General features: G+C 34.9%; 1 long non-coding RNA gene across 1 annotated transcript in view; it reads right to left on the reverse strand.

Moving 5' to 3' along the window:
- Window positions 1–12,765, reverse strand: part of LOC141553842 (uncharacterized) — a 36,401-nt gene that overhangs the window by 19,962 nt on the left and 3,674 nt on the right. The window contains exon 2 of the long non-coding RNA XR_012485680.1: window positions 7,358–7,553. This is a non-coding gene — a long non-coding RNA (uncharacterized LOC141553842). The remainder of the gene's footprint in view (window positions 1–7,357; window positions 7,554–12,765) is intronic.

Below are 12,765 nucleotides of genomic sequence, written 5' to 3' on the forward strand. Positions count from 1 at the left end.
ATGAGAAAGAGGGTCAGTGGTGGAAGGGGGTGTTTGCATTAGGCATTAAAAGTGTGAATCCTGCCCCAGAAGGTGCTTCTTCCCTTTGATTGCCTATTTGAAGGGTAGGACATCCTTCTCAAGAGAATGTATAATAAATTTTGCTTTGCTTCTAGAGATCGCTCCAGCTTTTTTTTTATTAAATGGTGACCCCTCACCATTTCTATACCACACAGTTCTTTCAGAGATGACATTAGAATGCATATCTTAGATACTTCAACATTTTGGGGAAAGCCTAATAGAATGAAACTATTCTCTACAAGTTTATAAATCACCTCTGAATTAATGAATTTATTATTTCTGTCTAAAATCTCTACCAGCTTTCCATTGATTCTAGAATTTACATTAGAATATTTTGTTGGCTTCTAACATCCCTCACAATCTGGTTCCAAAGTATGAGGGAGGTGATCTGGCTTCTGTTGACACCAGATGATGGTAGGCACCAAATGTTGGGGTTCAGTCATGTGAAGAATTCACAATGGCTATTCTCTTTGGCAAAAAAATAGGTTTAATTCTCTAATTAGAAGAGTTACAGACAAAATGAAGAGATACAATAGACACCAGAAATGGTAAATATGAAATAGAGTTAGGAGAACATAGAAAGGGGCTTTAAAATTCTCTAATGGAATTTGTCATTTACCAGAAGAAAGGAAACACCCCATGAGTAATGCTATTTTAGTCCTCTCTGAGACAAAGGATAGATAACAACCATCCATTCTAATGGAAACAATCTTCATATAAAAAGAAGCACATTGTGAAGACCCAAGTGGGTAATGGTGTAGTTGAGCAGACAGAAAAGTCAGGAAGGATAATCCAGTTTAGAGTAGAGTGAGAGTGGCTAAGAATTGTATGCTTTGAGGCAGGAGGTCCCTAGTCAGCACAGTGAGCCTCGCTTTGGGGATAGAGGGCTTTCCAAGCTGGACAGAGGGAATCCTTCCAGTGAAGGAGTAGAGAAACCTGGAGAGTGAGATGAGCCAAGGATGAATGAAATTAGTATAACTGAGACACCTTTTATCTTTTTCTTCCAACAAATGATGCTTTCTGTTATGGAAACATCAATCAAGAGATTGGAGGCTCAGGCTAGAGGATTCCAGAATTATTTCCCATTATTCTCCCTCATACACTCTAAAGTAGACACACTAATTCTCTTGCTGTCTCCACGTCCCACCCTCCAACCCTATCTCACTGCCTTTGTGAACAGGCCTTCCCTAACATCTTGAATGATTTCCTCCTTCCTCTGGCTCTTGGAATCTCTAGTTTGCTTCTAGGATCTCTGAAGTTGTGCCTTGCTCAGGAGACTTTTCTTCATATTTGCAGCTGTCAGGAATTTTCCCATTCTCAAATTACTTTGTATTCATTTGGCATAAATATTGTATATTCCCAATTTCACAGTAGACATAGAAAGGAAAGACTAAACGGTCTCTCTCTTCATGCAACTTATATGCAAAGGCGGTGATGGAAATAATGTATACATACACAATACAACCTGTATGTACATATACATGTACAACCATAACATATATGCATATATTTGAAATGGATACAAAGTAATTTATTTTAGAATTTTTAATATAATTATAGATGTGTATGTGTTTTTGTACTAATACATGGACAGCTAGTTGGCATAGGAGGTCATTGACCTAAGGTCAATCTTCTTGACTTCACATGTGCCCTCAGACATTTACTAGCTTTTACCTTGGGCACGTCATTTAAATCTGGTTGCCTCAGTTTCCTCATGGTTAAATGAGCTGGAAATGGAATGGGCAAATCCTAAATCCCAAATGGGGTCACAAAGTGTTGGACGCAACTGAAGTGACTAAACAACAAATGTATAAATACATACATATCTTTATATATAAAATAGGCACCAGGTGTTTTTATTTATTTATGTCTTCTTAGATGTAGTGTTATTGTCAGTTGGGGATCAGGGAAGACCCCACATAGAACATGGTTTTTCAATTGAGCCTGGAGCCTTGCCTGGACACCTGAATGATGTTCTACATGGAAACACTGCTCTTATAGTCACAAAGTCTTGAGTTTGAGTGTTAGGTTCTTACTAAGTACTGAGATGAGATATTAGGTTCTTACTAAGTGCTAAGTTGGTACTTGACAATTCTCTAGTTCCAGCCTTTCCTGGAGAAGAGCTTGCATGCTTAGGAGGAACAAGCTCATTGGTTGGAGTACTTCTTCCCAGAAGCCCTTGCATTATCCCACGCCCATTCTTTGGGAGGATAAAGAGGGCCGCTCTGGTTTGTTGTGAATATCTAGAGTAGCAAAATACATTTTGTCTGTTGAAAAGTGCCGTATAAATGCTAGCCATTATTTGACAGGAAGCTAGAAGTCAATGAGAGAAAAGGCAATGGAGAATGGAGAAAATTGTACATGTTTTGTGTATGGGTGGTGGGTAGGTAGTTGACTGAGAAAAGGAAGAGAGATATAGGACATCAAGTAGTAAGGATGCTAAGGTCCAGTCTGATCTTTTATTTTCAAAAGAAGTGGAAGATTTGTGCATATTTATAGACAGTTGGTAATGAATCAGCATATAGGCAGAGATTGAAATTATCCTCTCATAAACCTTAATAAATTCTCAGATACCAACAAAAGCCTTGTGAATTAAATATTCAATGAACACTTATCAACTCCAACCTATTACTTTTAGGAAGGTTTAACATAATCATGTAGAATTTTTTCTCCCCTGTATTCCTTCTTCTCTCTTCAGTCTCTTGGGTAAATCATAGTGTACTACACATTACGGTCCTCTGTCAATGTTCACCAAGCTCCCTAATTAGTTGTAAAAAGGGGAAAATGATAGTGATTCTCCAATTATTACTTATCTTCATGGAAGTCTACATTCATCCCACTCACTTTTTAAAATGTCAATTTCCAACTGGTCACAAAGGATAAATGCTGATTAATTCCCTGGAAAATTCCATTGAAACAATTCTAAACAAGAATAAAAACAAACATAACTGGAGATGTGTTTTCAATTGTGTGCCAACAGTGGTAGGATAAAAGTTGAAAGCACTTAATCATTTGGGATACAATTTAGCATAATGTCTGAAATCTACACACATTTACATTGATTTCCATTTTAATTAGTCCCAGTTCTGAGTCACGATGGGATTGGAATCATTACAGAAATAACTCAGAATTATATTTTGCATTCTAGTGAAGAGAGCTGTCCAAGAAATATTAGAGATCACAGACTTGGAGGTCTCACAGATCTTCGATCTTATCTTGTCCAAACCTTAATTTTAGAACAGAAAAGAGAAGGACAGAAAGATTAAGGGATTTGTTTAAGGCCACATTGGTAGTAACAGAGGGAACAAAGATCTGAACAAAGTCTCCTAACTCCTAAGCAAGCCATCTTTTGGATGGACCAAACTGTCTCTTTTATTTTCCACACCAAAGAATGACCACTACCCCTCATATCATATGATAATTTCTTAGATGGTGACAAAATGCTGTGAAAACATTGACACTTCTCCATCTTCATTTCTGTGTTTCTGCAGTGTAATAAGAGTTTAGGAATTGGAATAAGTTTAGTCTTTGAGGAGCATGAAATTCAATAATGTTGAGCAAATTTGGTGTTGTTTAGTCTTTTTTAGTCTTCTCAACCCATTGCGGGGTTTTATTGGCAAAGATACTGCAGCGGTTTAGCCTTTCCTTCTCTAGCTCATTTTTCGGAGGAGGAAACTGAGTCAAAAAGGACTATGTGATTTGTTAAGGGTCACATAATTGTTAAGTGCCTGAAGCCAGATTTTAATTCAGAAAGAGGAATCTTTCTGACTCCAGGCCTGGCAATCTACCCACTATGCCACCTACCTGCCCTCCAGCAAATTATTTATGTCTTTAAAATTTTCATTTTCCTTATCTCTCGAATGAGAATCATAAATCTTGCATAACATAGTTAATGGACTTCTATTGTTAAAAGAAAAAAAATCTCTTTACAAAATCAAGCTAGGAAAATAGCAAAGAAATACTAAGTGAATGGAATCTATCTTCTCCTTTTTTGCCCCAAACCACCACATATAATAAAGATGGAATAATTGAATATTTATTACTTCAGAGGACAGAATACTGCCAGCATTGACAATTTCCCTTGTAATCCATCTCCACATTAGGCAGACCTTAAAGTTTCCATGAAGCACATTGTAAGAAATGCTAAACTAGGTGATCTTAGGTTCTTTTTTATCCCAAGGTCTATTATGCCATGGGTCAATGTCTTTATTTGTTTTGAATGTCAGTGCAGTACATTTACTGTAATCTCTCACTAGTGGGAACATATGGGGACTAGGTAAACATGTAGTTGACAAAGGAAAACAAAGTAGAAAATGAAAATCTTTTGCATAATACATTGAAAGATGAGCAAAGCTAGCTGACTTCTTTTGAACTTCCAAAGTAAATCATTATTTACAGCCAGATTGCAAGGAAATGAACTTAATAACAGTCATTTTTCCTCCAATCTTCTGTGACTATAATTGCCATTTTCATGATTTTCAAAGAAAAAAATCTCTCTGCTCATAACTTCATTTTGTATTATTTCTGCTATTAGAATGTAAGGCCATTGGAGATATTGTTTTAGCTTTTATATTCATATCTTTAGTACTTATCATAAAGTTTGGCCCTTAGCTTTTATTCCAGAGATCTTAAAGAAGGGAAAGGGACCTATATGTGCAAGAATGTTTGTGGCAGCCAGAATGTGTAGTAGCCAGAAACTAGAAACTGAGTGGATGCCCATCAATTGGAGAATAGCTGAATAAATTGTGGTATATGAATATCAAGGAATATTATTGTTCTGTAAGAAATGACCAACAGGACGATTTCAGAGAGGCCTGGAGAGACTTACAGGAACTGATGCTGAGTGAAATGAGCAGGACCAGGAGATCATTATATACTTCAACAACAATACTATATGATGATCGATTCTGATGGACGTGGCCCTCTTCAACAATGAGATGAACCAACTCAGTTCCAACAGAGCAGTAATGAACCAAACCAGCTACACCCACTCTGGGAGATGACTATGAACCACTACATAGAATTCCCAATCCTTCTATTTTTGTCCACTTGCATTTTTGATTTCCTTCACAGGCTAATTGTACACTCTCTCAAAGTCCAATTGTACAGCAAAACAACTGTATACATGTATACGTATATTGTACTTAATATATACTTTAATATATTTAACATGTATTGGTCAACCTGCCATCTGGGTGGGGGGGAGGAGGGGAAAAATTAGAATAGAAGGTTTGGCGATTGTCAATGTTGTAAAATTACCCATGCATATATCTGGTAAATAATAACTATAATTTGAAAAAAAAATAATAAAGTTTGGAGCTCAAAAAAAAAGTTTGGCCCTTAGATTTTAATAAATACTTTCTTATGTGCTCATTCATTCATTTAAAAATAATATATGACCTTAAAAGAAAGGAGCCTTTACTAAATGTCTTTAGTAAATGTTTCCTCTAATGTCATCAGCTATTTGGGAGTGACACCTGTGTTTTCTGTCTATTTTCACCAAGCTGAAATACCTGTAAGTATGAGAAGATGATGAGACTTTTATTTCAGTTTTCTTAAGACTCACATAGTGAAATTCAGAGAGGTTTATGTCTCAATGTAATAGAAAGCAATTTTTATTTGTTTTTTGGGTTTTTTTGGTCACAGCAAATCTTTAAAAAGGTCTGTTGAATTCAATATCAATCAGAGACTTAGTGACAAGATTAGTCACACTTAGTATTGAGTAGGACCTCACAAAGTAAATCAGTAAATTAGCACAAAATAAAGACTAAAACCATTCAGAAAATCATAGGCTCTTTTAGTGAAGAATAGCTTTCTGAAGGCTAAAAAAATCAAAATAATGTTGAACTTGCTTTCTGCCTGTTTCTGATCTATATTCATGTACACTATTGTTTGATTTTGATTTGCTTTCATATCGTTTCAGCTTATTTTTATCATTTTAAAAAACATGTCATTTAGTGAATCATGATAATGAAAAGTCTCTACATTAAAATATTTTAACCAAATTAGAAAAATGGCAGAAGCCAAAATTCTTGGCAAAAGAGAGAGAGGAGGTCTCCAACAATCCAATCCATTCCCTTCTGGTGGTGCAATGGGACAAAAAAAGCTTCAGAGTTTTAGTACCTAAATCCACCAAGCACCTGTGCCACTTAGTTTATGTAAGACACAGTCCCTCCGCACCTTAGTTTTCTCATTTACAAAGTGAAGATAAGGGCTAAGTGATCTCTTAGGTCCACTTGAGCTCTGGTTTCCGCCTTATTGAATATATCTTGCCCAATTCTATGGGAACAGCACTGGATAATGGAAAAACAAACAAAAAAACATTGTCCCTAAAATCAGAGCATCAAGATTCATATCCCATTTCTGATGCTTACATGCTTAATTATGTAAATTACTTAATAAAGCACCTACTATTCATTCAACTCGGTGTTCTACACTACAGATACAAAACCAAAAATGAAAGTTCCTAATCTCAAGAAATTTATATTGAGGGAAACACCTTCTTCATTGTACCAATATACATTGTACCAATTTACCAATGTACCAATACATCTATTTCCAAAGTTAAATGATGTGATCTTGGGAGAGAGCATTAGCAACTGTGGCAGGAAGGTGGTGGTGGAATGAGGAAATGTTTTCTATAAAATAGGTTATCTGAGTGGAGTTTCAGAGAAACTAAAAACCCCAAGAAGTAGAAGTAAAGAGGGGTTGTAACCTAGCCACTGGAGACAACCAAAGCCAAAGAAAGGGAAAGGGAAATACTATGTCAAATAGGGGATGAGGAAGTAGGTCAATATAGCAGGATTGTGAGGAGCTAATTGAATGTGAAGAGAAAAATGCATGGTAATACTGAACAAGGAGAAAGGAGCCACGTTGAGAAGAGTTTTAAATTCTAGATAAAGGATTTTATATCTGATACTTCAGGAAATAAGTAGTCATTGGAGCATATTTGAGAAGGTGATAGGAATGGAGGGGAATTAGAATATACCTTAGCAGAATTGGACTATGAAGAGCAGCCATTGAGGTCTAAGGGGATATTTTCTGCTGGTTTTCTGTTAAAACTTGGGGGATTCAGTTTCTGATAATGAAATAGTGACTCAGGGTGAAAATGTGATAATGAAAATGTTATGATGTCAGAAATATTGATGACTTCAAAGTTTCTGGGTTAATTGCAATAAATAATAAAATAATAAATAATAAAGTCATTCATTACTCAGTCTCTTTTGCTAAAAGGCTTATACGGAGGAGGAAGCTTTGATTTATCAAGTAGAGAAGACAGATGACCAGTTTTCCTCACCTGTTTATCAAGTATCTGTGAATACATGTGGTTCTTTCACTCCGTATTTATTGTTTCTTGATATTAAGTGAATAAAGAATTTGATATGAGATTGCTTAAGTAACCTGGAGAATTCAGTAGGTTCCGGAATCATAGCAGAGATCCCACCGGTTCAGAAAGGTAGCATCAGATTACACTGATGTTAAAATCAGTAGCTCTAGGAATGAGGAAATAAACAAACGTCAACTTAGAGATGGACTTGCTTAGGTAATGACTTTATAGACTTTGTAAGTACTAAAGAGATTACATGACAGAAGCTAAATGTCCTAGTCCAACAACATTGCAGCCCAATTATGAGTGAGTGAAGCCCTTGAGTGACTTGCTTGAGCCGATCTGACAATGTATTGATCATCCAATTGAAAAACAAAATCCTATAAAAAGAATGTTTAACTAAACCACCTCTATTGTAGAGATGCTATGCCTTGCTGGAAACCATCTCAGCTGAGTAATAGAGTAGTTTATCCATTATTGATGTCATACCCCACAGAAAATATCATCAGAACTCCTTGGAGGAATAAAAAGACTCTACAGCCAGTAAGTTAATCTATTTGTCACATGCTTTTTTACACAGGAACTTTATTACTTATCATACTTCATACTTGAGCCTTCTTTTTCTAAGAAATCTTGAAAAGGGAAACTATAATATGTATGGGAATGGCTGCCATCTAGGGGAGGGGGTGGAGGGAAAGAGGGGAAAAACTCAGAACAGAAGGGATATTACAAGGGATAATGTTGTAAAAAAAATTTCCTATGCATATGTACTGTCAAAGAAAATGTTATAATTATACAAATTAATAAAAAAGAAAAAAAAGGGAAACTAAACCATCAGGTTAGAGGAGTAATGATTTTTCCCAAATTATTGAACTAAATTCTCAAAAAAATTATTTATAGCAAATTATTTGATATCTATTATATAACTATTAATGTAGAACACATTGCTAGGAGCTCAGAAGATGTTATAGTAGAAACTCTAGCTCTTCATATTCTCCCCCTGAGGAGGATCTTCAGAATTTAATTCAAGTAAAAATTTGTAGGTAGTCTCCCCAGAGGAAATTATAAAGAGGAATCACTTTAGTGGTTGTTGGGAGAATAACTAAGGGAGGAGCTTGAACTAAGGAAACCAATTAGAAAGGTAATATAGCATTTCAGTTGAGACTAATAAAAGCCTGATCCATGATGATGTATTTATGATTAAAGATAAGTTGGTAGAGATGAGAAGTATTACAAAAGTTAGAACTAATGTAATTTGCTAACTGACTAGAAAAGTGGGATAAGAATGAGGAGTCTAGGATAATAGTAATAGAAGAGTGTAAAGATGTTTGTGCCCTTAGCAGAAATATAGAAATATATAAGATTGGAATAGAGTTAGTTTTGAGTGGAAAGAGAGCACATTCTGTTTTGGACATGATAGATCTGAGATGTATTTTTAAAATCCCATAGGCAGCTGGAAATGTGAAAACTTAGAGAGAAACTGAGGCTAGATATACATATTAAAGAAGATAATTGAATACTTGAGAGCTGATGAGGCTACAGAAGTAGAGATTATAATTAAAAAAAAAAAAGACTCAAGACAATCTTGGACATACTCTCCATTAGGGGAAACAAAGTCTTGCTAATTCTTCTAGAGATAATTTTCATTATGAGTAAAATGAGTGAGTTTTTGAGTTCTATTCAAGCTTTAAATGTATGATGCAACATGATCTATGATAAAATGAGATTCTTTCTTTTTAATAATATTTTACATTTTCCCATTACATGTCAAGATAATTTTTAACACTCAGGTTTATGAGATATTGAGTTCCATTTTTTTCTCTTACTCCCTGCCTTCCCCTTTTCCTAAAGTGGTAGGCTATTTGATACAGGTTATACATGTGTTATCATGTAAAATAAATTTCCAAATTATACAGTTGTGAAAGAAGAAACATAAAAATGGAAAAGAATAAAATGGTCAAAAATATTCTTTGATCTGCATTGAGTCCTTAAATTCTTTATCTGGATGTGAGATAGCATTTTCCTTCCTGAATATTTTGTACTGTCTTAAGTTCTTAGTGTTGCTGAGTTATTCACCCACAATGCCGCTGATACTTTGAACAATATTTTTCTGGTTCTGCTATAGTTCTCTATATGAGAAATGAGACCTTTACCAGAGACACTTTCTATAAAGATTTTTCCCCCAGCTTTTTGCTTCCATTCTTGTCTTGGTTGCATTGTATTGTTATTGCAAAAGCTTTTCAATTTAACATAATTGAAATTATCTATTTTACATTTCATAATTCTCTCTGTCTCTTGTTTGGTCATGAAACTGAAACTCACTTAAGTTATCCATGTAGAACTCGGATGCAATATCACTTGGTGCATTTATATTTAGTATTGATATGTCTTCATTGTTTATTGTACCTTTTAAGATTTTTCTTCTTAGGTGTATTTTTGCCTTTGTTTTGTGCCAGATCAGGATTGCCATACCCCCCCCCCTTTTTTTTTTTTTTTTTTGGAACTTCAGCTGAAGCATAATAAATTCTGCTCCTGCTGTTTACTTTTACTCTGTGTGGGTCTCTGCTTCATGTAAACGATCTATTGCAGGATTCTGGGTTTTGATCCACTTTGCTAGCTGCTTCTTCTTTTTGGGAGAGTTCATTCCATTCCCATCTACAGTTATCATTACTTACTGTGTATTTTCTTCCATCCTATTTTTTCTTTTAATGTCAAATTATTGCAGTAATAAGCTCACAAATAAAAATTTATCAGGACTTTTAAAAAACACCCAGATATCTTTAAACATACACATATTTTTCCTCGAGTACTTCTCTTTCAAAAAAAAAGCTTAAAATTTATCCTGCTGTTTAAAAAAGTTACTAAACTTTCATAAAATAAATTAGATGGAAAGCTCTAAAATGGCAGCTTTCAAAGCAAAACAAATCTTTAAAATTAGAATTTATTAAAACTAAGTTGGTATAAATTGTTTCTAAGTAGCATAAATAAATAAATCCCAGAATAAATCCCATGAAAACAAAATGAATTCCTAAGTACCACCTGCTTTTAGTCAAAATATATTTACAATGGGGAGGTTATTCATTTTTCTAAGCCAAAAAGAACATAACTAATTAAATTAGTCTTATCACAATGATGGGGGTTTTTGCGTGAATAAGACCCCAGTATAAAGACCCCAGGATAGGTCATAAGGAGGGGTCCTGAATTGTAGTTTAAGGTACCACTGAAGCAAGGAGGGAATTATTTTTATAAATGGACCTTTTGTTCTTAAGTGGGCTTTTGTTCCTTCACTGATTTCCTTGCCTTGACAAAATTATCATGACTTCACAGTTGCTGTATCCAATCAGAAGGCCAAATTATGATGTCAGCCTCCTATAAAAGAATCCCAATTCATTTCTAATTCCCTTTAGCCCACTTACTAAACATCACAATGGCTACTTCCTTAGGAATTCAGCCTTCCTTCATGGCATCTTACCTTTATTATTGGCTAACTCAAAACTTAATTTGTCAGTCAAGCTTAATAAAATCTTTGTCTCTTGATCTGGAGAAGGCTTAAACCTAAAAATTATTTTAGTAACACTGTCCCAAAACCCTAATATATTTTTGGAATCAATCCCTACTACCCAACATTTGTTGAACTGGATGGGGAGAGTTCTGAAACTACAATATATTTTAGGGTTCTGCACTTCTGTACTGTTGTGTCACAGTTCTCTTCTAATTGTCCTGCCTCAGTTTCCCAAAATTGGTCCCACCTCAGTTTCCCTAATTGCTCTGCCTTAGTTTCCCTAATTGATCCTGCTTCAGTTTCTTTAATTGTTCTACCTCAGTTCCCTTAATTGCAACCCTCCCCCCCTTCTGGTTCATGAAGTCTGATATAACTCAGGTTTATTTACTCTATGGTTATAAATTGTCAATGTGTAAACTCAGAACGGAAACTCCAGACATTCTGTCTCTTACTACATACTTAATTCCCAAATAGTAAGAATTTTTGGTTCTATTCCCCCAACCTGTCAAAGCTAAGTTGATGATTCCTGCCTGGAGATTCCCACTCACCAGAGTTTGGACTCCCCCCCCTGCCTTTGTTTAGCTACTGTTTATAAATATGTCATTGAGAACCGGCATTGGCTTCTGGATGCTGGTTGGATGCTGGCTTCTTGGAGATGATAGTCCCATTCAGCCCTGGGACCAAACCATGGATCCATTTGATCCCAATATATCTCTCCCATTTAATAAATTATTTAAAAAAAATCTCTTTAATCTTTATCTTGCCTCAGTTTCTCCAGCATTACAGTAACATACCCCATTAATAATAATATTTACCAGACCTTTTCAAATTTACTCAGTATGTTTTTCTTCCCTTTATCTTTAAATATATCACTAGAATTTAAGAAAATAATTACATTCCAGCATCCCACATAGAGAGTGAATAGATGATAATTCACTTAAACCTCCAGAAAAAAAAAAAAAAAAAAAAAAAAAAAAAAAAAACAGCACTGGACAATTGCTATAAACCTCTGGATTAATATACCATGCACTTCTTTCCTTAAAGACATTTTATATTCACCTCTTAAAGCAAAATTAGTCTTTAAGAGTGGAGTGTGTTAAGACTAAGTTGTTTCAAGATGTATATAACCTTTACAAGTGAAAGACAAATAGCCTTAGATGAAACTTACTCTACATTATGGCAAGGTTTCAAAATTTCACTCCCATTTTGTGCAAAGAATATTTGTATCCCATTTACTCAGTAGGAATTCTACAACACAGAAAACCTTTTATGCTGGTGGTTTTAAGAATCTCTGTAGGTTTACAAAGGAGATTTTACAAGATCTTTTCTTTGTATAATTATGAATTTTTCTTTTTAAAATGCCTATGTAAATATTCAGGTTAAAACAATAACTCCAAATAACCTAGTTAATAATCTCATGATTTTTATAAGTGATAGACAAATAACTCAAGTGAAACTTAAATAATGAAACTTCAGAATATTATAGCTGATAGAATATACTGACAGCTTCTTAACCCATTTAGTTTCCCCCATCTCCTTTAAAAAAAGACAAATGATATACATTCTAGAGGCTTTTCCTTTACTTCCTTATGGAGCTATAATCTACTACCTTTAACTTTGAGACTTATGAAATAAAGAGCTATCCTAGGTATTCCTAGGAATTGGTCCCAGCCTCCTGGGAATTTCAAGCTACATGTACTAGAAAAAAACATAAAAAAAACTTTTACCAACATTTGGAAACAACATTTGTTTCCATCAGGTTAGCTTGAAATGTGCTGGGCTAAAATATCCCAAGATTCTAAGCTGTACTGCTGCTTTTGGTCCAGGCAAAGAGACTAAGAGATCTGATTTCATGCTGGCAGGTTATGGCTGGTTT

This window comes from Sminthopsis crassicaudata, chromosome 2 (assembly GCF_048593235.1).
Source record: "Sminthopsis crassicaudata isolate SCR6 chromosome 2, ASM4859323v1, whole genome shotgun sequence".
NCBI lineage: Eukaryota > Metazoa > Chordata > Mammalia > Dasyuromorphia > Dasyuridae > Sminthopsis > Sminthopsis crassicaudata.